Below are 22,803 nucleotides of genomic sequence, written 5' to 3'. Positions count from 1 at the left end.
AGGAGGAATAAAGAAAAGTATAAAATATGACATTTCCTTCAGCCAGTAGGTGGCGCTATGAGTTATTTCATTTTTTTCAATTTAAGTATGTTCAGGCTTGAAGTGGCATCATGCACAAGAAGTTTTGTGTGGATTGGAGTATGTACCTTGGAGCTATAACAACTTGATTTTTCAGAAAAATGATGCAAAATGGCCGCCACGCCACGTCAAGGTTCTTCGATGAAAGCGCTAGCTTTTAATAATTTTTAATCACAAAGGTCTTAAGAGCACCCTGAACAAATATGAAGTCGATCGCATAAATGCTCTAGGAGGAGTTCGTTGAAGTACGAAGGCTGCAAAATGCGAAAAGTGCCAAAAAACACAAATTTGCGGGATTACTGTAGCGCCCCCTATTGGTTGAATGCAACACAAATCTCAGGGTATGTTACGGTATGCGATGTGCACATATGCTGAAAGTTTCGTGAATTTTCGACAATGGGTTGAGAAGTTATGTGTATTGATATTAAGCCACGCCCCTAGGAAGTTCATTGGTCCATATCTTTTCAACGCAAAGAGATATCAAAAAGCTTTTGATAAATCTGAGTGATCTACATCCACTAATGATCCACAGCAATTTTGGTAGCAATAGGAGCCAGCGTGTGGGAGGAGTTTGCAAAGATGTGTTTTACACTAAATTCAAGATGGCGGAAAATCTAAGTAGGCGGAGCTTAGGGGTCTGAGAGGCTTTTTTTTAGATCTAGTGGTTTCGGACATGTGTGTTGAATTTCAAGTCAATCGGACAAACTGGCCGAGGGGCGTCGCCGGCGCGACTTGTAGGGGGCGCTAGAGAGCCATTTTTTTTCACGCAAAAATGGCTCCTATATCAAAACCCAAGTTTCGCCAGACCTGGCAAGTATGCAAAATTTGGTGAGTTTTCATGCATGGCAAATATTCCAAATATGCAGCCAAAGTGGAAAAATAAGGATCGGAATAATAATAATAATACCCCTTAGAAACTCAATAGGGCCTTCGCTGGCCCGACGTTGTCGGTGGCTCGGGCCCTAATAATAATACCCCTTACAAACTCAATAGGGCCTTCGCCGGCCCGACGTTGTCGGCGGCTCGGGCCCTAATAATAATAATAATCCCTAGAAACTCAATAGGGCCTTCGCTGGCCCGACGTTGTCGGTGGCTCGGGCCCTAATAATAATACCCCTTAGAAACTCAATAGGGCCTTCGCCGGCCCGACGTTGTCGGCGGCTCGGGCCCTAATTAGTTAGTGATGTCGTAAAGCTCTTACAGGCCAAGATCTAAACAGACGGGGGGGGAATACCATGCGAGGACGTCATCTCCCCCCTCTAGCGTGTCGCCTGATTGAACCCTGGCTGCGTGAGAGGCTTGAAGCCCGGATTGCATTAAGGCGGCGAGCATGAAAGATAGATCTCTCTCATATCTGTGTTTTAATTGCCAGCTCTCCTTCGCAATCAGATTAGCCGGGGAGAGCGGCGAAGAGCCAGATAAGACAAACGGAGTAATTGAATTAGAGGCGAGGCAAGAGGGAGCATGGGGGAGAGGCAGGAGAGGCTGTTAGTGAGCGAGGACTCGAGAGACGAGGGGAAAACAAAAGTCAAGTGTGTGAGAGATGGTCACTAATAGCCTCTCCTCTGATCACCACGGCCAACTCGTAGTCGCGCCAGGTTTGCGCGACAGCTGGAGTTCGGGCATTGTTATTCTGTTTATTATTGGCTTATCGTTATGGCAACGGCTCTAGTTTCCCCCCTGGAGAAGATGACGTTATCAAACCAACTCATCGTGCTGATGGAAGAATCGAGAGGCCTGTCTAAGGTCCGACCGGTAGGCCGAATAAAAGCGGCTCTGTTTTTATCTGTACGGATGCAGGATGAGTATCCACGACAGGCTCAGGATGAGGAGGTGGTGCAGAGGCCTGCTAAACCGATGGATCAGTGCATGCGTAGTATTCATTTTGAACTTGTGAACACACACGGCTGATGTCGATAATAGCAGCCGTCTATGTATGTGAACACACTGTTAGCATGTGCACATATAATGTGTTTTTGGGAAGATATTGAGACACCTCCAAATTGTTGCAGTAATATTGCAGAAACGCGCCATATCCTTTGACCAGATTGGTCGTTCAGTGCAGAATAAAGCTGACTGATGGTCCACGGGTATTCTACCTCATGATCACACATTGAAGCCCGGTGGCTCCTTGCGCGAAAGAGAAAGTGACAGACTATCTCAAAAGTGCATGCTATTGGGCCAATTTGTTTTCATTGACATTTCAAACCAATATGATTTCCATCCAGTCATCCTCCCATTGCATGCATTTTTTTTTACTATTTGATTATTTTAGTTACATGATTTATTATAAAATTGTCTTGGCAGCTTAATTTTTTGTGTTAATGGCAGTATAAAATAAAGAATATAATAAAATAAAGAATATCAAACTATTTCTAATTCAAACACAGATATTCCTGTGACACGAAAAGGCTTCATCCTCTGGTTCTGAAAAGTGAAGCCATTGTAGAAGTGCTTTAAACTTGGAGTCTTTCTACCGACCAGCAGGGACTGCTCCGACTCCTCTGGTTGCAAAAAGAGCTCAGATTGTATAGAAGTCTATGAGAAAATGACTCTACTTCTCTCTTGATTTATTCCCTCAGTAAACATTGTAAACATGAGTTTATGGTCTCGATCTCTAGTTTCAAGTCTTCTTCAATACAGCATGATGTTCATTTAGTACATGATGGTCCATTTAGAGTCAAACCGACCATAAAGCAGGGTATGCTTTAGGGCGGGGCTACCTTGCGATTGACCAGTGGCTACCACAGCGTTGTCCGGTCTGGGGGTTGTTTGTGTTGTTGTCTGAGAACTTAAACCCTTCACAGTGTGTTTTTAGTTCATGAAAATTAATTGTAACATTGTGGTCGCCTAAAAATGTCTTATTCAACGTTGGTTGTACTGAGCTCCGCCCTGCAAAAACAATATTGCGACGGCCGAAATGCAGAGTTGAGGCTTCAAAACAAGGATGATGAGAGCAGAGTTGTGGGCCAGAAAACCAATTAGATAAAAGATGCTGAAGAGCTGATCGGAACTGTAGAGTCAAGTGATAATTATCTGTGGGTTTGCCAGTTCAAGTGACCCCTTTTGCATTATACATAGTCGTTTGAGCTAGTTTACATTCAAATATTGATTCATGCAGCTTTAAGTTTTACATTTGCTCATAAATAAGCATAATAAAACACAAGCATAATATATTCAAATATTTAAAGCATTCTATTAAAAGAATCCATGAACACTTCAGACTTAAAAGCAGAAGAAAGTAGACGGAGTGACAGACAAGATCGAACAAAAAGCAGGAAGAGAAAAGTATAGAAGGCATGACAAAGGTTAAACTCAGCACATTGTACTTAACCTGTGGCACGCTCTTTCACCCGCTGAGCCACCAGGGAGACCCCATCATTGCCAAGAGCTGCTTCAAAGAGAACCAGTCAGCAGGGCACAGAGGCTGCCCCTGGGCAAGCCCTGGCATGAAAAAAGTCAAACGCACCCCAGCAGTGTGAGTAATCTCACGGCTAATGTCTGATATCTAATGGCCTTAATCAAAAGCCCCCGCTACGATCCTCTCAGAACTGTGTTGATAAATCACAGCGTTAATGAAAAATGGGCCGTATCACAGCACAGTGCTGGTAGGCTGCTGCACGGCCTCATTTGTTAAAGCAGCTTCCTGCGGTTCAGTTTCCTCTCCGCCTCTCTCTTTTCTGCTCCCCTCTCCGTCTCCCATTTGTATGAGCATCTCTGTCTCATTCGATTTCAACCTCTCTTTGTCATCCATTTTTAACATTTTGTTTTGGCTTCGAATCAGTGGCGTCCTCAGCATCTCACCACCGGGGCTGTAGCGGGGAATGTTTTTTCAACTAACCCCGAATGTTTTTGACAGGGAAAAAAAAATCTGTATTAATTGTGAAATGTAAATAATTTAACCCCTGAACACCCCAAACCTATTGACTAAGCGTGACTGGTACATGTCAACAAGCTAATTAGCGTAGGGTAACAGTGTTGCATGGCTATGACAATTAGCCAGCAAGCTAATGTTAGCGGCTGCATCGTTTAGCTCTTGATGTCTACATGTATGCTACCTTTGTTGGATAGCTGATCAATGGTCATCATGTGCAAGCCATTTCATTTCAATGTGTTTTGCTTTTTTTGGTGAAGGAAGAGAGCAGACTGGCAAGAAGCATAGAGAATGAGAATCACCATTTAACAAGTATGTGTGCACCTTCAAGGAATTTGAGTGAATTTGTAATCTCTCTCGATGTACTCTCTTCTTTCTTTCCCTAGTCTTACTCTTACTTCACTTTCATTTGCTGGCTTGCATTGTCCAGTTATTTAATCTCATAGCTCCCTTTTCCCATATTATTTCCCTCTGAATTGTTCCCCAACACTGCTCCGTTGTTTCAGCTGCCTCTTTTTGCCTCAGTGTCTACTTTGTTAACCAGGGGCGTCGTGTTGTGTTCTATGGTCTTGGTTTGTAGGTGAACAGAGCTGCTGTGACGAGGTAATTAACAGCTTCTCATTTAGACAACAGGCTCAATCAGCGAGACAGAATGACAACATGGGGGCTGGGATGCCGATTGCAGAGGCCCCAGGCACACACACAAACGCTCTGCACAGAAAAAAACAACTTATTATGATGATACATAGTTATTTTTTTATGAATATGAAATAAGAATTTTGCCAATCAAATTGAAAACTACACCTGGCAACTAAGCACATTAGCGGTTCCACATGGCAGCAGCTGGTAAATGTTTAAAATTGAACTACAATTCCCAGAAAAACATAATATGCAATCATTATAGCAAACAATGCCGCACTACATCTGTCAGCACATGTTTTATTAAAACTGAACTGAGTAAATGCAACAACACGATACCATAAAAAGCTTAACTGTACACTACCTCTTTTATAGAATTTAAGACCGCAGCTTCCAGTTGTTGGTCCGTCACTTGCTGTAGGAGCCGTCCATGTCTATGTACAGTGCATCCGAAAAGTATTCACAGTGCTTCACTTTTACCACATTTTATGTTACAGCCTTATTCCAAAAATGTTCAGTTATTTTTTTCCTCAAAATTCTACACACAATACCCCATAATGATGTGAAAAAAGTTTGTTTAAAATCTTTGCAAATCTATAAAAAATAAAAAACGTATTCACAGCCACACTCAAAATTGAGATCAGGTGCATCCTGTTTCCACTGATCATCCTTGAGATGTTTCTACCACTTGATTGGAGTCCACTTGTGATACATTCAGTTGATTGGACATGATTTGGAATGGAACACACACCTGTCTATATCAGGTCCCACAGTTGACAGTGCATGTCAGAGCACAAATCAAGCCATGAAGTCCAAGGAATTGTCTGTAGACCTCCGAGACAGGATTATATCGAGGCACAGATCTGGGGAAGTGTACAGAAAAATGTCTGCAGCATTGAAGGTCTCAATGAGCTCAGTGGCCTCCATCATCCGTAAATGGAAGAAGTTTGGAACCACCAGGACTCTTCTTAGAGGTGTCCGCCCAGGCAAACTGAGCGATTGCAGGAGAAGGGCCTTAGTCAAGGAGGTGATCAAGAACCCGATGGTCTCTCTGACAGAGCTCCAACGTTGCTCTGTGAAGAGAGGAGAACCTTCCAGAAGGACAACCATCTCTGCAGCACTCCACCAATCAGGCCTGTATGATAGGAGTGGCCAGACGGAAGCCACTCCTCAGTAAAAGGCACATGACAGCCCACCTGGAGTTTGCCAAAAGGCACCTGAAGGACCATGAGAAACTAAGTTCTCTGGTCTGATGAAACAAAGATTGAACTCTTTGGCCTGAATGCCAAGCGTCATGTCTGGAGGAACCGCTCATCACCTGGCCAATACCATCCCTACAGTGAAGCATGGTGGTGGCAGCATCATGCGGCAGGAACTGGGAGACTAGTCAGGATCGAGGGAAAGATGAATGCAGCAATGTACAGAGACATCCTTGATGAAAACCTGCTCCAAGGCGCTCTGGACCTCAGACTGGGGCGACGGTTCATCTTCCAACAGCACAACGACCCTAAGCACACAGCCAAGACACCAAAGGAGTGGCTTCGGGACAACTCCAGTGTTTCCCCTACCATTATATTAGGGGGGCGCCCCTGTTTAATTTTATTTTCTATATAGCGGCAGATCACAACAGAAGTCATTTAAGGTTACCTTTCCTATAGAACAGGTATATACCTTGTTCTTTTATTTAACAAACTAAATAGCCTTATGTTTATCTTATTTACACAGCAGCATGTCATTTCTGTCTCTACACGGTCGCACGTTTACAATTCTCCTCTGCATCGCGGAGTTCCACCCTAATGCGCGCACACACACACACACACACACACACACACACAGGTGAGCACACTCCCACCAGCGGACAGAGTGTGCGCATCGGAAAATATGTCTCGTCAACCACCTGGAAACAATATCTGCGTTTTATTAACGCTCCCATGTGGTGAAGATGGCAACGCCTGCACGCCCTGCTCCTGACAAGCAGCAAAAGTCCAGTCACCACCGGCTGACCGGTTTTGACCCAGCTTGGCTGTCCAGAGGGGAAATACTGCCCCTGGCTGTACAAGACTGATCTTGGTAAGTAAGTAAGTAAATACATACATGCATAAATAAACATAGATAAAATACAGTACATGGAGAATGAATAGGGAATTATTTCCGTTTTCTTATTGGTTTTAGGAATGTTCTGTCGAATATGTAAACAGTATAAACGGGCAGTTGTGAGAGGAAACCAGACCCGGCCATTTATAGAGTCTCCCTGCCAGTCCTACAGAAAGGACAAACTTGACAAAGCCATGGCGTTTGAGCATCACAGAATAGCTGGTCAGCGCCAGGCAAGTTTGACAGCAGGTAAAAATGTTTTTTTTCTATTATGATTTGATCAATAACGTGTTTGGCTCTTCAATGCTGATGATGCATGTCATTTCAGGCAACACTGTCCTTGCATCATTTGAGCTCACAGCCCTGGAGCATGAGGCTGTGGTGGGGGCATTGAAGTGCTTGTACTGGCTAATAAAGCATGAAATAGCCACACCACACCAACTATCCAGCCTTGCTGCAACTAGCTAATCTTTTGAACCTATTTTTACAAGCTCAATGTAAGCTTCTTTAGTACATGTTTACCATATGTTTGGTTTTGTCTTATGTTATCGCTATATTGACAATTAATTGGGTTTTCTTGAATAAAATTTGTTACAGAATTCATATACTGCATTTAATTGTCAAGCGTCTTTGAATGTTAACCTTTACAAAATGTTTGTAGATTGGCAAAAAGCACCAACTATAGGTCACATCAAATAATTGATGAATGGCTGGAAATTCTGGCCACTGTCATCGAGAAGCCAATATTGAGGGATATTTCTTAATAGGCCATAGGCTTGGAGATTGATGAGACCATAGATGCCTCTGTGTGCAGACAGCTAGACATTCATGTGAGGTAGGTCTACTCAAAGTGTAACATTTCATTGACCAATAAAATTTCAATATACAGATAATTGAAATGTATAAAATGTACCATATGGACATTATTAGATACTTGGAAAACGAAGATCTTCTGCCAATTCCTGGATCTGGTTTGCCTGACTGACGGGAAAGCAGATTCAATAGTGGCAGCACTAAAGAACATTCACACGGAGGGCATCCCCACACACTTAATCTTTGACCTTGGAACCGATGATGCTGCTGTAATGACAGGTGTCACACCTTGTTTTTTTTATACATAATGCAACTGTTAAATATTTTTGTTCTCGTTAAATTAATAAACAAATGTATTCAATAAGAAGACAAACTGGAGTTGCAAAACAGCTATCAGAGGAATGGCCATGGCTCCTAAGTGTCCACTGTGCTGCACATAGGCTAGCTCTAGCCTGTAAGGATGCATCTGAAGAGGTGCCTTACATGGCTACATTCAAAGACAACCTGGAACAGCTGCACCTGTACTTCAGAAACGGTGTGTGAGCTGAAAGTGACGGTAAATAAGTTAAGTTAAACCAGCTGTTTTTTCTGTCATTGACTAGCAAGTAAAGGACACATGATGGCTCTCCCAACATGAAGCAGTAAAGAAATGTTAAATGGTGAATTTATAATAGGTAACAAAGCTAAAACTTGGTCGCCTGTACTGAAAACACTGTCATACAAAAACCCGCTACTGCCACCTATTGGTGAAAATGAATATCGCCCTAAAGCTACCTTAGGTGAAAGCAGGTGAGTTTAATAAAAGTCACACAAAGCGTTTTAAATTATAATAACCAGAAACTAATAGTGAGGGGGGGGCAAGGTAATGACACAAACTAATACAATAACAATTGTGCAAATAATTGTAGCCATTAAAATGCACAGGGTGCCACATCTGCATGAAAAAAGTTGGAAAAATAATAGGGGCCGACAGATCACAAATCAGCTTTTGGTTTCACACGGGACACGACTAAATTTCCTGTGTTATTTTCTCATCCACCACACCCCTCTCCTACCCTTTACAGGCTGTCTCTCTTTCAATACTACGTCTATTGCTCTGAGTGTCTAGTTAGGAGTTATTTGAAAGCCCATACAAACACCTAAAGGGTGCTTTGTGCGTCGGGATTTGACGAGTGAGACCAGGCTGGTGCAGAAGTGGTGTTGTTCACTTGATACAGTGATATTAGTTCAGCGATGTAGACGATATGAAAATCCCCATGACAAACTTCAGTGCAGCAGTTAACGTGAACCAAAAAGATAAAAACACGTGAACCATAACATCCATTCATTTCAGATGAATATTCTACATCCCACTGGCCTCGCTGTGCTCTGCGACTGCACGACAAAGACAAAGCAACGCTGCCAAGTCTTGGCTGAGCAGAAAATGCGAAGACGTCTGTGCCAACAGCTAAGACGGAAGAAACCCATAGGTGAATGTAGTCCAAGTAATAAAACTCTGAGGCTTCCCACAGAATGGCTGCACTGACAAAAAGTATAGTTTAAAGTTTGTCACATGGTAGACACACAAAAAAAGGTTGAATACGACTATTAGCCTCCAATTTCAGAGCAATCTTTAGATCAGACCTTTTCTTCTTTGCTGCTCTCAGACTGATCGGCCACAGGGCCAAGTGCTGTTTCCCCAGCACGACCCCCTTAAATGAAATTCCCTGATGGACTGATTAAAGAGACGCAGCACAATAGAGGGTCACAGATGTTACAAACCAGCTCATCTCAACCCACTCTGCCCTTCCTTGACACCAAGAGCTCTACAGAATGTTTTATATTTCATATCAGATGCCCTTAAAAGGACCAGTCCAATGCAAAAAAGAAATGTAAGTGTCATCTCTTTACATCCATGTTATTTGAAACTCCACTGAATGTGTGGTTGTTTAAAGCTAGGGCTGGTAATCTTGAGAAACAAGAGTATGCAAAATAAAAAAAATAAAAAGTTCAGACAAACCCAGCCCAGTGTTTTTCCAATGCAAGTAGCTAGCAGCAGTAGCTCCGAAAGAAAGGGCAGGGACTAATGTTTTGAGGACGTATTCTTTCTAATTTGTTGAACATTTTAGATGAAATCGAAATGAGGGATGCGCTTACACTTGCTGATAACATTTATCTCTAGTTCCAAAGAGGGTCGAATGCACTTAGCAACATCCCAACAAGAAAAACAATACCAACCAGCATGGTCATGTACTGCGTGTGCGTCTGGACGTTGTGTCTGTCGTCTTCCTTTATTCCCGCAAAATCCTTCAGCGGCGCTGTGCCGAACCAGTTCATCGACTCTACTTTCTGATCTGATTTTCATCCTGCTATCAGGCTCCAAAACATTCCCATTTACAGTTCTATAAACATAACAATCCCAAATCTTACCGGACACTTTCTCAGACGTTTCCCTTTGAATGAAATGGCTCAGGACGGCGGCAGCCAACACTCTATACTCAAAGTCAAGAGAGTTTATGTGGAGGATACACAGGTCTAAAAGCTGGACAAGGAAAGAATGAGATGAGAAAAAGATGAGAGAAAACTCTGATGCCACTGAGGTCATGATTCTGGGAATGATGACTTGTACAGCATGGCAGCAAAAATAAACAGCCTTGATTGGCAGAAACATGTTCACGTAACTGATCAAGGACAAACATTTGACGAGCAGGGATGGGATTTGAACCCACGCCTCCTAAGAGACTTAGACCACTTGGCCACACTACCCAACAGGTCATTTTTTAACAGCTCCGGTCACCGTTCTGTCAAACCTTTACCCATAAAACATGTTGCAACTGTAATGAAGACAGACTTTAAACAGTCTACGTATGGAAGGAGAACAGGCAGGATAACTTTCATCCTGTAAATGCGGATGAAGTGAGAAGTGGAATGTTACAACCTGGCTCAAAGGCTGCAACATAAAGGAGACAGGACGAGTAATAAAACTAATAAGTAGACATTTATTTAACGAACAAATAAACAAACCAAACTAAACAAACAATCTATCAAATGAAGCGGCAGCTGTGTCAGCCTAGACAAGTCGGAGAGGAGAGGAGAGCAGCCAAAGAGGAGGAGCTGGGGCCTTTATACCTGGCACTCCCACCAGGCTCAGGTGTGTGTTGGCAGCTGATTAGCAACAACCTGAAAGACAAACAGGACATAGACCCCTAGTGGAAGGGAGGAGTCGTCACACCCCCCTCCATAAAATCGGTGTTCCCACCAGGAATACCGACCTCTACAGACAGATTTCAAATTCACAAGTTTCATACTACCGGTTGTGATTGCATTTCCCCAGCCCACCAATCAATCTCCACTCTTCAACCCAGCAACTCCAACATGTGGAGAAGCATCTAAGAGTGAGAGCGGAGAAGGAGGGGAGGCCAGAGAGATTACCGTGATATGGTATAGCACATGATTGGGAAGCAAGTTTTCGTTGGAGGGCAAGAAGTGGTGAACACGAAGGACTGGAATTTTCATAATTCCCGAAGACCAAAAACACAGAACCGAAGACCATAAGAATTACCATTAGAACTACCATAAAAAAGGTTCCTCTGAAAAAGGCTAACTAGCCAACCAAACCGCCCACAGACGCACAACGCAAAGAGGCAACCCAACTACGAAAGGGAACAGGCCAAGCTAACAACTTGCCTGTTACCACACAACGAAAGAGCAGTTCACCACATCCCTCCTTTATCTACTGACTTACTTAATTCAGACCCACTGCAGCAGCAGTCTTCAGGTTACACACCTGCAATGTAACTGGGTCCAATACCCCGACACCCAACAGGCTGTGCAATGCTCTTATTACCGAGTCCAGAATTACCCAGAAACCTCAAGAACATGACCATCATCACAAAAACTGAAATACAAAACGTGCAGTTATCAGGAAACACCAGAATTAGTTTCCCCCAGTAAAGCCAGGACCAGCAAGCACTCCAAGCCTAAGAACAGAATCCAACTCAAACAACACTCCAATAACTCCTCCAAAGAATTCCTCCACAGGAGCCATAAAAGAGGAAACAATCTTCGACTGTCCGAACACAAAACCCAAACTGATCCATAGAGAATTTAACTAACATACTAACAGCCAGAACAGCCCATACACAGCTAACATCACTGCAGCCCTGTCCCTCTGACTGCCTATCCAGAAACTAAGTAAGCTCCCCCCTAGTCTTCAGGTGCTACTTGTGGTGGGTACTTACGCACTAAAACCCACAGGCCCGGTAAAGCAACCAGGAACTGGCCACCCACCTGCAGCCTCGGACGTGCCCCCGAGACAACTGCTCTAACCACTTTCACACCACACTACAGAGACCCCCCAACGAACTCCAAAGGGAATCCGCTCTTCAGCCTAACAGGGACAGAACAACAGCAATTTACTCAGTGTATACAGGACCACCCAACTCTGTTCTACAAAAATCACCAGCATAACACAGGTCAGTGACACAAACACTCCTCAGGAACACTAATCACTACAGCTGCTAACAAAAACCAAACATAGGAAAACAGCCTACTCACCACACTCGTCCATGTCTCCCAAAAAAACAGATTGCACAAGTCACTCACGTAAACAAGGTGCACCTACCTACCAGGCTACACCTGCTACTGATTTTAAGTCAATGCAGACACCGGGTCAACCAGAAATGGACGAGCCCCCATATGTTACAACCTGGCTCAAAGGCTGCAACATAAAGGAGACAGGACGAGTAATAAAACTAATAAGTAGACATTTATTTAACGAACAAATAAACAAACCAAACTAAACAAACAATCTATCAAATGAAGTGGCAGCTGTGTCAGCCTAGACAAGTCGGAGAGGAGAGGAGAGCAGCCAAAGAGGAGGAGCTGGGGCCTTTATACCTGGCACTCCCACCAGGCTCAGGTGTGTGTTGGCAGCTGATTAGCAACAACCTGCAAGACAAACAGGACATAGACCCCTAGTGGAAGGGAGGAGTCGTCACAGGAAGTCAAGAATTCATTGCCCTCTTGATCACAGAATACACAGTTAAGTCATCACGTGAGGCCTTTTTTGGAATGTTTAATGACATACATTCAGGTGAGTTTGCTGCCATAATCCCGATTCTGCGGCTACACATCCCGAGTACCAGTACTGGAGAGGAGTTATTCAAAAAGAAGTCAAGCCAAGTTTTGAAATGTTCTTCTTAAATGGGTGGGAGAATGAAGCACTAACGGCTAAAAAGCCTGGCAAGCGGCTGTCTGAGAGGAGCTGGATGATTTTCAGCCTGGGCTCAGACCAAAGACGCTGATTTCCATCTGTAGCTGCTGGCACATTCATCTTATCTTTTTGTCTCAATTGAAACCTAACAGACTCATCCTTTTTATCTGCGAGTCCTTTCTGTCTGAGCATGTCGGCCAGCGTAGCAGCAAGTGTAGAGCATGGGACCTTTAACAGTACGGATTTGGGGTGCCATACCCACTCATAACCCCCTTGAAAACGATCCATAGTAACCATGCTGTCTTTATAACTTCATCATCAACAAATCGTATCGCACTAGGTATGACTGCTTCTATAGAGCATTTAACATTGTGTGCTATCTGACGAGAAATCTGTTGGATTGCTTTATGAAAATGTTTTTACTTTACCAAAGCAACAGTGTTTCTGGGAAATGTATTCTTTATTTTGCCAACATAGAAAGTGTATTAAAAGGAATTTAAGTCAGTTGTGGCCTTGGCGTTGCAACACCCAGTCCCCACTCGTCAAATACCAACGCCTGGTCATTTGCCCTGGTGTTCTATATGTCACCCTCAAGCATCAGTTTTGGAGGTGCAGATTTCATTATGCAACAAAACTACTTGGTTAGGTGAAGGTAACCAAAGTATTTGGTTAACCTTGAATCTTGGTTTGGTTTTATGTTTTATGAGTAAAATAATGTTTGTTACGTAACTGCTGCTGTTAACAAAGCAAGGAAGTTGCATGTCGGGAGTGAGAACAGGTTGCCTTAGCATAGACGGCAGTCATTCACTATCTTTCATTATGCTACATCTTTCTCAGCCCTGTGGTACACTGGTAACCAGTCCATGCTCTACAGGCTCCATATGCCTGCATTCCTGAACAGGATACGTGGTTTCAAAAATGGATAAAATGGAAGTTTTTTTTCTTTCAAAATGTTTTCGGTAACTTCTGAAGTTGTATTTAAACCTCCTTTAAACTTCCACTGTAGAGATATGGACATAAGAAAAAGTAGGAGGTCTGAGCTCTGTGTGAGACAAATTTTCATCGACAATCCTTTGGAAAGGGAATAACAACTCCTCCACTTCTTCTAAAGCTCAGCCTGCATTGCTCTCCTAAACTCCACCTATTGCTGTGAGGAGCTGCAAAGGGCACTCCAGGCAGGATATTAGTCATTGTCAAAGATCTGAAGTGGAATATTTCCTTGAATTTAAAGCAAACAATTCCATTAATATTGGATTCAAAGGTGAGTGGTCTCAATGCAGTTTCACAGGCTTTTCTACCCCACTGTGAGAAGTACAGCACATGGGGAAAAATGCTGCTGGCATTTGTTTCAAAGCTGCCGCCTCAATGGGTGATCTAAAGCAGGGATTAATGCTTATGACCAGTAATTTACACTGACATTGCCTTATCGCCTCTTAACTGGTGTTCAGTCTTTTCATACAAGGACTAATGGGAGACTTCATCTAAAACATCTTAATAAATCTCATCCCTGTCAGAACTTGCCAATAGGCAGCCTGCATGATAGGGCTTTCCCACATCTACTTTTAGTGCCAGTTAGGGGATGCCGAATACTACCGGGAATTGGGGACCCCGATGTGGGCGGAGACAGCGGAGTTAATTAGGGGGAGGATAGATGGGATGGTGGGACGAGGGGTCATATCAGCACCGCAGCGGCGCTATTTAATGGGGGGGCGAACAAAAGGGTAGACTATTTTACCTCTTACCTAAAGTCCACAAAGCCCCAGAGGCATGGCCTGTCCCTTTAAGAGCACCACCGGGGAGACCGATAGTATCAGATTGCGATAGTGAGAGCTGAGCAGAGTTCTTAGACTACCACCTCAACCCATTATCCAGAAGACATATCTAAAAGATACGTATGATTTCCTGCGGAAAATACAGGCTATGGCCCTGGTGGAACCTTGTTTCATGTTCACCATGGACATGGCGAGTCTCTATACTAACATTGAGATAGACAGGGGCCTAGAGGCAACAAACCTTCCAGCGATACCCAGACCCGGCCAGACCAGATGGTGATATCCTCCATCTGATGAAACTTAGTCTCCTCAGAAACGACTTTTGCTTCAATGACCGGCATTACCTTCAGGTGAAGGGTACAGCAATGGGGAAGAAGTTTTCCCCGGCCTATGCCAACATCTATATGGCCTGTTGGGAGGAAACAGTACTTCTCGGGTGTGGGAAGGTTCCTCTACACTACTACTTAGGTATCTGGATGACATTTGGGGGGTTTGGCCGTCTTCGGAAGGAGAGTTCCAAGAGTGGGTGGGGAGCCTTAATGGTCACCACCCCTCAATAAATCTGACGGCAGTGACGCACCGCGAGCAGATTGTCTTCCTGGACGTTACAGTGTTTAAGGGCCCTAACTTCCCCTCAACAGGGCGCCTGGACACCAAGGTGTTTTTTAAAGCCACAGACTCCCACGCCCTACTACACAGGGCTAGTTTCCACCCCAGACATACCTTCAAGGGTATCCTTAAATCCCAACTGCTAAGGTTTAGGCGGATTTGCTCCCGAGCTGAGGATAGGGACGAGGCAACCCGGACCCTCTTCAGGGCCCTTAGGCAGAGGGGGTACTCTCAGACCCTGTTGAGAACAGTCAGGAAGGAGGTGTATGGGACACGGGGAATGCGACCACCACACCTCCCCAGAGGTAGGAATAAGCAGATTATCCCCCTGATAACTACTTATTCCTCTGCTTCAACACAGGCCGTGAGGGAGGCGAGGGCAAACCTGGCAGTGGGGGTGGAGGGAACCTTCATGGAGAGGACCATGGAGATGGTGGGGGCATACAGAAGGAAGCCCAATCTGGGGGATGCCCTAGTGAGGGTGAGGGTGTCTATTGATAATGAGCGAAACACCCAATGATCCTAGGGTCCACTACTGAAGATGTGTTTTCTTGACAAAACGAACTAAACTGACTAATTGAAATTAGGGTATAGAGGACCTAGAGTTGAGTGGGAAGAAAAAGTTACAAAATTAATGGAGTGATAAATCATTGAAAGGGGTTTAAAAATACGCATAGAAAATAAAATGAATAAAAATGAATGAAATAAATAAGTAAAATAAACAAGTAAAATAAATAAAATAGATTAAATAAAATAAATAAATAAAAAAAATAATATATAGAAAAGAAGAGTCGAGAAAATAAAATACGAGCACCCCTCCCCTTTCCGGACCCAGTGGGCATCCCGGGGGCGGGGCTATGAGGCAGGCGGAAAGGATGGTGGAGTGACATGCACTGGCCTGTCGCACACTTGGGACCATTTCCGCCGAGTGGTCTTGGGGCATAGAGTCGGACCTTGGAGTAGGGGCTTATAAAGGCCCTCTTCTGTTGGCACCAGCGGCCCCCCAGGACCACATGGTCCGGTCCCAGGATCAAGGTTTCAAACCCTTACCAAAACTAACTATTTTACTGATTCTAACAGTGCCTTTCACATCTGCTAAAGTAATCTACATTGAGACGCATTTATGCGAATGCTAGCTTGGCTGCAGCTTCCCGCCAAGACTGTTGGATAAATATGTAAATGTATAAATACAAAAAAAAAAAATACCCAACTGCTGCAGCTTTATTTGGTCTGCTATGGACACTAGTATATGGGGCTAAAGTTAGCTGCTATTAGCTACTAGCTTTTCCACTGCATTTCATGGTATCGCCTGCATCGGAAGATAGGATTTGGATGTCACTGAAAGCTCAGAATATACTCAGTGAGTGGGAATTAATTAAAGATTATTGTGTCTATGGCTCATCTGTGTACAAATCATCATCACAAAATTGCCACTCATGGCCCCAGAGTGCTGTTACGCAAAAGTTGAAAAAGGCCCATAGGCTCAATCTAAAGGTTTTGAGCATTTTTTACCAAGATTATCTTTGAGTCCTTTGTGTTGTGTCTCACACCCCAAGGCTAACATTACTGAACATTACTAATACATATTTAGTTCTGATTCAACACTCTTTTAGGAGGGTTTTCATACCAAGATCATTCCCATTGCCCCAGGTTTAAAACTATTAATATGCTGTAGTTGTCTGATTTCCATTTGAGTCCAACTGTTTGCTCTCTCACCTCCAGAACCCAATAATTAATACCTGGGGCTCATACACATACTAATGAACAGGGAAGCTTTGACTATAATGTAACTCCATCACTCTTCTTGTTTTTGACATTTAATTCAGAAACATAATCCATCCACAGTGTTTTAAAATCCCTGCTGAAAGTCATTAAATCAGTCATCGTTATACATAATTAATATAAAACACACTCGCCTCCTCATTATTAGTCTACAAAAATCAACATAAAATCAACGAGACATCATATAAAGAAAACTATAATTAATCCACCTCACCTGACTCCTCGTTGGTGTCCCGTGCATGAACCCTGTTTGGCTAATTTTTGCATTTATGACTTTGTGTCCACTTTGGAAGATTGTTGTCACAGCAGTGATTTATAATCAAATCTCAAGAGAGTAAAGATAATTTAGAGAATTTTCAGGCCTGTCTACAACATCATGACATGCTTCTGTTGAATTCAAAGCCTTTCACAGAGAATGTGTCATAAAAATCTAAATAATCCGCAGTCACGAACCAAAAGCACTGAACATCACTACAAGCATGGGAAGCCACTGAGAACTGACCAGAGTCTAAATCAATGGCTCTGACTCATAAAAAAGGCATTTATTACCATCTGTACACATTGGCACTGATTTGGCACTGATTTGGCACTGATTTCCATTCTCTTTTCTCTGGCCCGAACAAAATGATTCCTCTGTACGACTTTGTTGTCTCATCCAAATGGGAAATCTCTCCCTGTTCTTTCTCTCTCCCACTTTCTCTCTCTGTAGTAGTGTCCAATGACTTTTCTCTGTAGGCAATCAGCAACAGCAAGAGCCAGTACCAAAATAAATCCCAGCCAGATTTCCAGTGCGTCATTAACCTCAAATAAACATCAATATGGTCTGATTATAGAGACATGCAAAAGCTAAAATTAGACATTGGAAGACACTATTTTTTCCAGAAACATCTCACATAAGTCAGCATTTCTGTTTAGAATATATTTACAGTTCATATATATTATTTCATATAATCTCCTTTGTGCAAGATACAACTATATGACTTAAAGAGTAGGTTTGGGTATTTTCAAATCTAGTTTAATCGCATACTAACTTGCCCATGTGTGGATTGAAAGAGTTATTGTACTAATTGTTCCTCCTGTTCATACCGGCCCTGAAGATCCGTTACTAGTCCGAATTCAGCCCAAGAGACTGTATGGACCAGCCCAATTTAGCGATATAAAGGAATTTTACCCACAGGGCTTGTGTGTTTTTTTTTTCATGTGACAAAGTCGCAAGTCCGTATATGTTTTCGTACGGTTTTTGTCATGAGTACGGTCACAAATAATGCAGTTTTAATCGATTTATCTGAGCTTCCACACCAACAATTCCTTTGTGGAACTGGTTGTGTTTTGCCTGTAATTATAAGGACCATAAAACAACACGGAGGCTCTGTAGTCCCAAACAAGACTTCCTGTCCTTGCATTTCACAATTAATTAAAGCCCTAGATACACGACATTTGCAGGCCTGTATGAGGCCATCACACCGCTGGTGTAACTTTGAGAGATACCCACGTGATTTGGCGAACTCAGACTGAAACCTACTATTAGCTTCAACTGAGCTTAAAACAGCATTGTTGCACAAAGTAAGGCCTGTGAATGTCAATGAGAGAAATGATTACAGCAATCAACTTTGTACTTCCATATGGGCATTAGAGTATTGTATTCAAATTTTCTTGAAAAAAATCTGAACATATGTATAAGTATTAAAATAAAAATGCTGTTGTTCCACTGTGAGTATTTGACGCAATAATGGACACTGAAACAAGGCTAGAAGTAAGTTTTTAGCCACACTTGCATTTGTGGGGATGAGAGGGTCGGTCTTGAAGAGCCAGCATGTAGGATTTAGGAGGATCTCATATCGTAAATGGAATAATAGAAGTATGTTATGATTTGTGTATCACATGAAACACCTGAAACTAAGAAATGGGTTTTCGTTAGCTTAGAATGAGCCCCTCATATTTACAAAGGGAGAGGGTCCTCTTCACGGAGTCTTTAGCTTTATCATACGCTCATATGATGCTCTGAAACAGATCTGAGAAAGCTCACAAACTGTTCGGCATGAACATGATCAAGAAGAAAGACGTCTCCTGAAACCACACAGGAATGCTTGAGCTATGAGATCGGTCATGGCCATATGTAATTGGGTATCTAGGAAGACTTCTGATCAAGCTGAATCACTTTAATAATCCAAATACGTGTGAGACGTCTGGCGAACTTCTAAATTCTAAGTTTGAAAACTCTCAACGTATAACAATATCAAGCCCGTTCTCCAACACTCACACAACAGCACTGCTGCACACTTTACTCCCCTTAAATAACTCCCCTCTATTATCGCCTGCTTCTTTTCTCTCTGAACTTTTAAAACCCCTCATTAACTTTAGATTGTCTCCTAAATCCTCCATGATAGAAGGAAATATATTCTCTGCTTTCAACTTATCCTCAGGGATAAGATAGAGAGAATGGCTGGACAGTTGGATGGAGGGATCGGATGAATTAGCAGAGGCCATAAAGTTTTATTTCTCTCTTGTGGACAGCAGTATGAGTGAATGGACTGATGTATAGATAGATGAGGGATATGGAATGGAGTGAGAGGGCGGGACTCATGTGGATGATTGGATAAGATGGTGGATGATAGAAGGTAGCAAGAAAAGAGAGGTCCTTAATGTTCATTTTCATCTTTATTTCTGTACTGCAGGATTTTGATGTGATAATGAAAGTCAATGTACAAAACGTACATTCTTGTTCCTGGCTGTTAACACTCTCTAGATGTGCAGGCTGATGGCAGTATCATAGCAATGAGATTTAAACAATGGTTCTGCGGGAAAAGACACCAAAGACACACTCGATGGCAGCGGGTTGCCCCTCATTGTTTTCCAGCCACCTCAAAGAACGAGGAAGGAAGGTGACCAGAACAAAATGCTGTAGGAAATGCAGCAACCACCATCCAGTGGTGTTAAGCGTTACAACAGAAGGTCAGCAGGCCAAGAAATAAAGGTGAATAACCTCTTGGTTCAACAATAAGATGATGGGAAGAAGGGAAGCAACAGCTGGGTTTCCAAACACAATCAGAGATGCTGTCTCAACTGGCAATGACTTCTATCATTGGCCCCTGATTGACATTGTTATGTTGAAGTGTCAGTTTACTGCTACAAAGTAAACTAATGTCAGAGTTTGATTCCTTTGGAGGAAGCGTAGGTAACACAATGCATACCCAGGTGTAGTTTTGTCATCAGGTTACCACTCGTCGCTGTTGGGCAAAAACCTAAAATCTCCAAATGTTTTCATCTACATATTCTTTCCTGAATTACTGCTATTGGTCACCCATTACGTCTGACTTTGGGTTTTTACAAATATTTACCAATGAAAGGCTCTGTTAAAACTCCGCAGAGTTAGTTCTGATGTTAGCATTGTGATTATAGATGGAAGTGTTTACTGACTATCGCGCTAGCTAGCAGTGTGACATCAGCGGCTGAGCGGCCGTTCTAATCAATGATGAACAAAACATATTTTGACAATCGCTGGTCAAAAACCTTGTAACTCCATTCGCCTTTTGAAAAAAAAACATTAATAATATCACCACACATGTAAGTATCTGACTATATATATAAAGACACAATATCTCCTTTGACGACGCAATGTTCAATTCATAAAAAAACACTTTGAGATTTTAAATTAATAGTTTGTTTTTTATTTCCTGAAAAGGTTTTGGACAAACGAGGTTCCCGCCCAAACGTGAACACACTAATAGTAACCACACATATTACCACACGCATCAATCAGAGGAGTCTTGGTTTGTAACTCGGGCTGTTAGCAACTACAGTTTATCACTCAGCTGAAGGTTCAAAATGCGTTTGGTCACGGTACAGTCATATGCAGGACAAGGGACGTCACAACAGTGATGCAAAAATAAGTCTTTTCACCTTAAGGCGTGTTCACATTTATTTTTGTCCCGGTGTCGTGTCAAAGTCCGTTCCACTAGAAAATAGTGCGTCACACGAAAAAGAGACGACGGAACAGTTCACTCGGTTTATTCCACCCATACTCAGAAAATAAAACCACATCATGATGCAGGCAGCAACATTCACTCAGTCAAACACATCACACATCTGAGAGGTTTACCAGTCAGACGGTGCAGGAGGAACAAACAGTCGATATCACATACTTTTTGGATGAGCGGGCATCATATCAAGCAGATCCATGAACAACATCTAACATCGACATCTAACTTTCTCCGACTCATGAGTACGGCTTCTGTTTCTCTGGGGGATGCAATGAGAGGACTGGGTAACAGAAACAAGAACATAATGTTTGAGAGATCTCACTGAAATCACTCCCTGTGTTGACGGGGTAGGGGAAGTTATGAAGGGGTCAATTTCACAGCTGGAGGGAAATTCAACCAGAAAATAGTGTTACATACAGTACAACATCAATCACTGATGCTCAGTGCACTTCGATCATGATTATGTGATGAATTGGTGCAATTTAGCTTTTTGTTGTATCCACTCCCCCAACATTCCTTTCCTAACTCGTCCCAAATCTAGTTGGATTCACTCTGAGAATCTTTTTAGTATCTTTGCCTTTTCTCTAAGGGATTTCCACAAAAACAAACTTCTCAAACCACTTCAGCATTGTGAACATGTTCAGTATATTCCAACTAGGCCTACTATTAACAATTGTTGTCATTAACAAATAATCTGTTGATTTTTATTTGGTCTATAAGATAGAAAGTTGCAAAAACGTCACATTTGAATCACGATCAAGGTAACATTTTCCAATTGGATGTTTTGTCTAACAAACATCTATTTACAACTACATAAGAAAGAGAAAAGCAACATTTTATTCAATTGGAGAAATATTAACGAACAGTTTAAATATATGCTTAAGAAATTGTTTATTCAGCATCTATTTTGAGCATCGATTAATAATCACTGTATTAAGCAACAGCAGAAAGTGGGTCATTCTGCTGGAGTGGTTGAGAGGGCCTGTTGAAGCTCAGGTTGGTAGGGGAAAAAGGGAAAAACTTTACATTGCAATTGATCAGTTTCACACATTTTTACTATGTGGAAAACAAGATTAGATAAAAGTACTGCTTCCTCAATCCCCTTGTGTCTCTAGCTGCCTTTCAATGCACCAGCTTTTATGTGCATTTTCATTTGAAACATTAAAAAACTGAGAAATTTTGAAAATATATTGCAAAATAGTGTTTACACTTGGCGGAGGTGGAATAGCTGTTTTTTCAATAAAAGCAATTACGTGTAATGGAAACAGATTAAGCTAATGATGACACGTGATGCATGTGATCCAAAACATATCGGCCGATTTAAACCTCATCGCTCCACACCGATCTGATTTCACCTTCCTCACATTAACACATGAAACAACCACAAATGTCACATTTCCACTGAGTTTTCTACGTTGTTTTTCAGCGACTGGTTCATCAACAAGTTCGACTGGCAATCCTGCTAATTACGTCATCTTGTTTCGCCCTCTTCTTCTGAAACGGCGTAATGGTTTACCAGCTGGATTATTGGGGGCACCTACAGCTTATCTTGATCAACGAACTCCTAATATTCTCATAATGGTAGTGGATGGGAACAAGCGTTGATTTGCATATTCTTTTCTCAAAATTCAGTTACAATTTGCAGTACGTTTGGATGGAAACCTGGCTAATGAGAGCAGCTCAGGTGTAATGGTGCACTGTTTAACACTCTGGGTATAGATGTTTGTGTCCGATTGATTCATCAAGTTGTCATGGTCCGGCTGTGCCTCTCCCCAATGTCTTCTGTTGTTAACCCCTCCCTTGTGTTTCCTGTTTGGTCCCCTGTTTGTCCTCTCTCCCTTCCCTGTCTTTGTGTGTTGGTCTGGGCGTTGCTCTCCGGTGCTTCCTCCCCTCCTGCAGTATATAAACCCCGTCTTTCTACACTCCAGTCTCAGCCAGATTGTTCAGGTCGGCGACGTGGTACTAACT

The sequence above is a fragment of the Pholis gunnellus genome (genome assembly GCF_910591455.1).
Source record: "Pholis gunnellus genome assembly, chromosome: 10".
Lineage (NCBI taxonomy): Eukaryota > Metazoa > Chordata > Actinopteri > Perciformes > Pholidae > Pholis > Pholis gunnellus.
The sequence above is the reverse complement of the archived record's forward strand: the minus strand, read 5'-3'. Positions refer to the sequence as shown.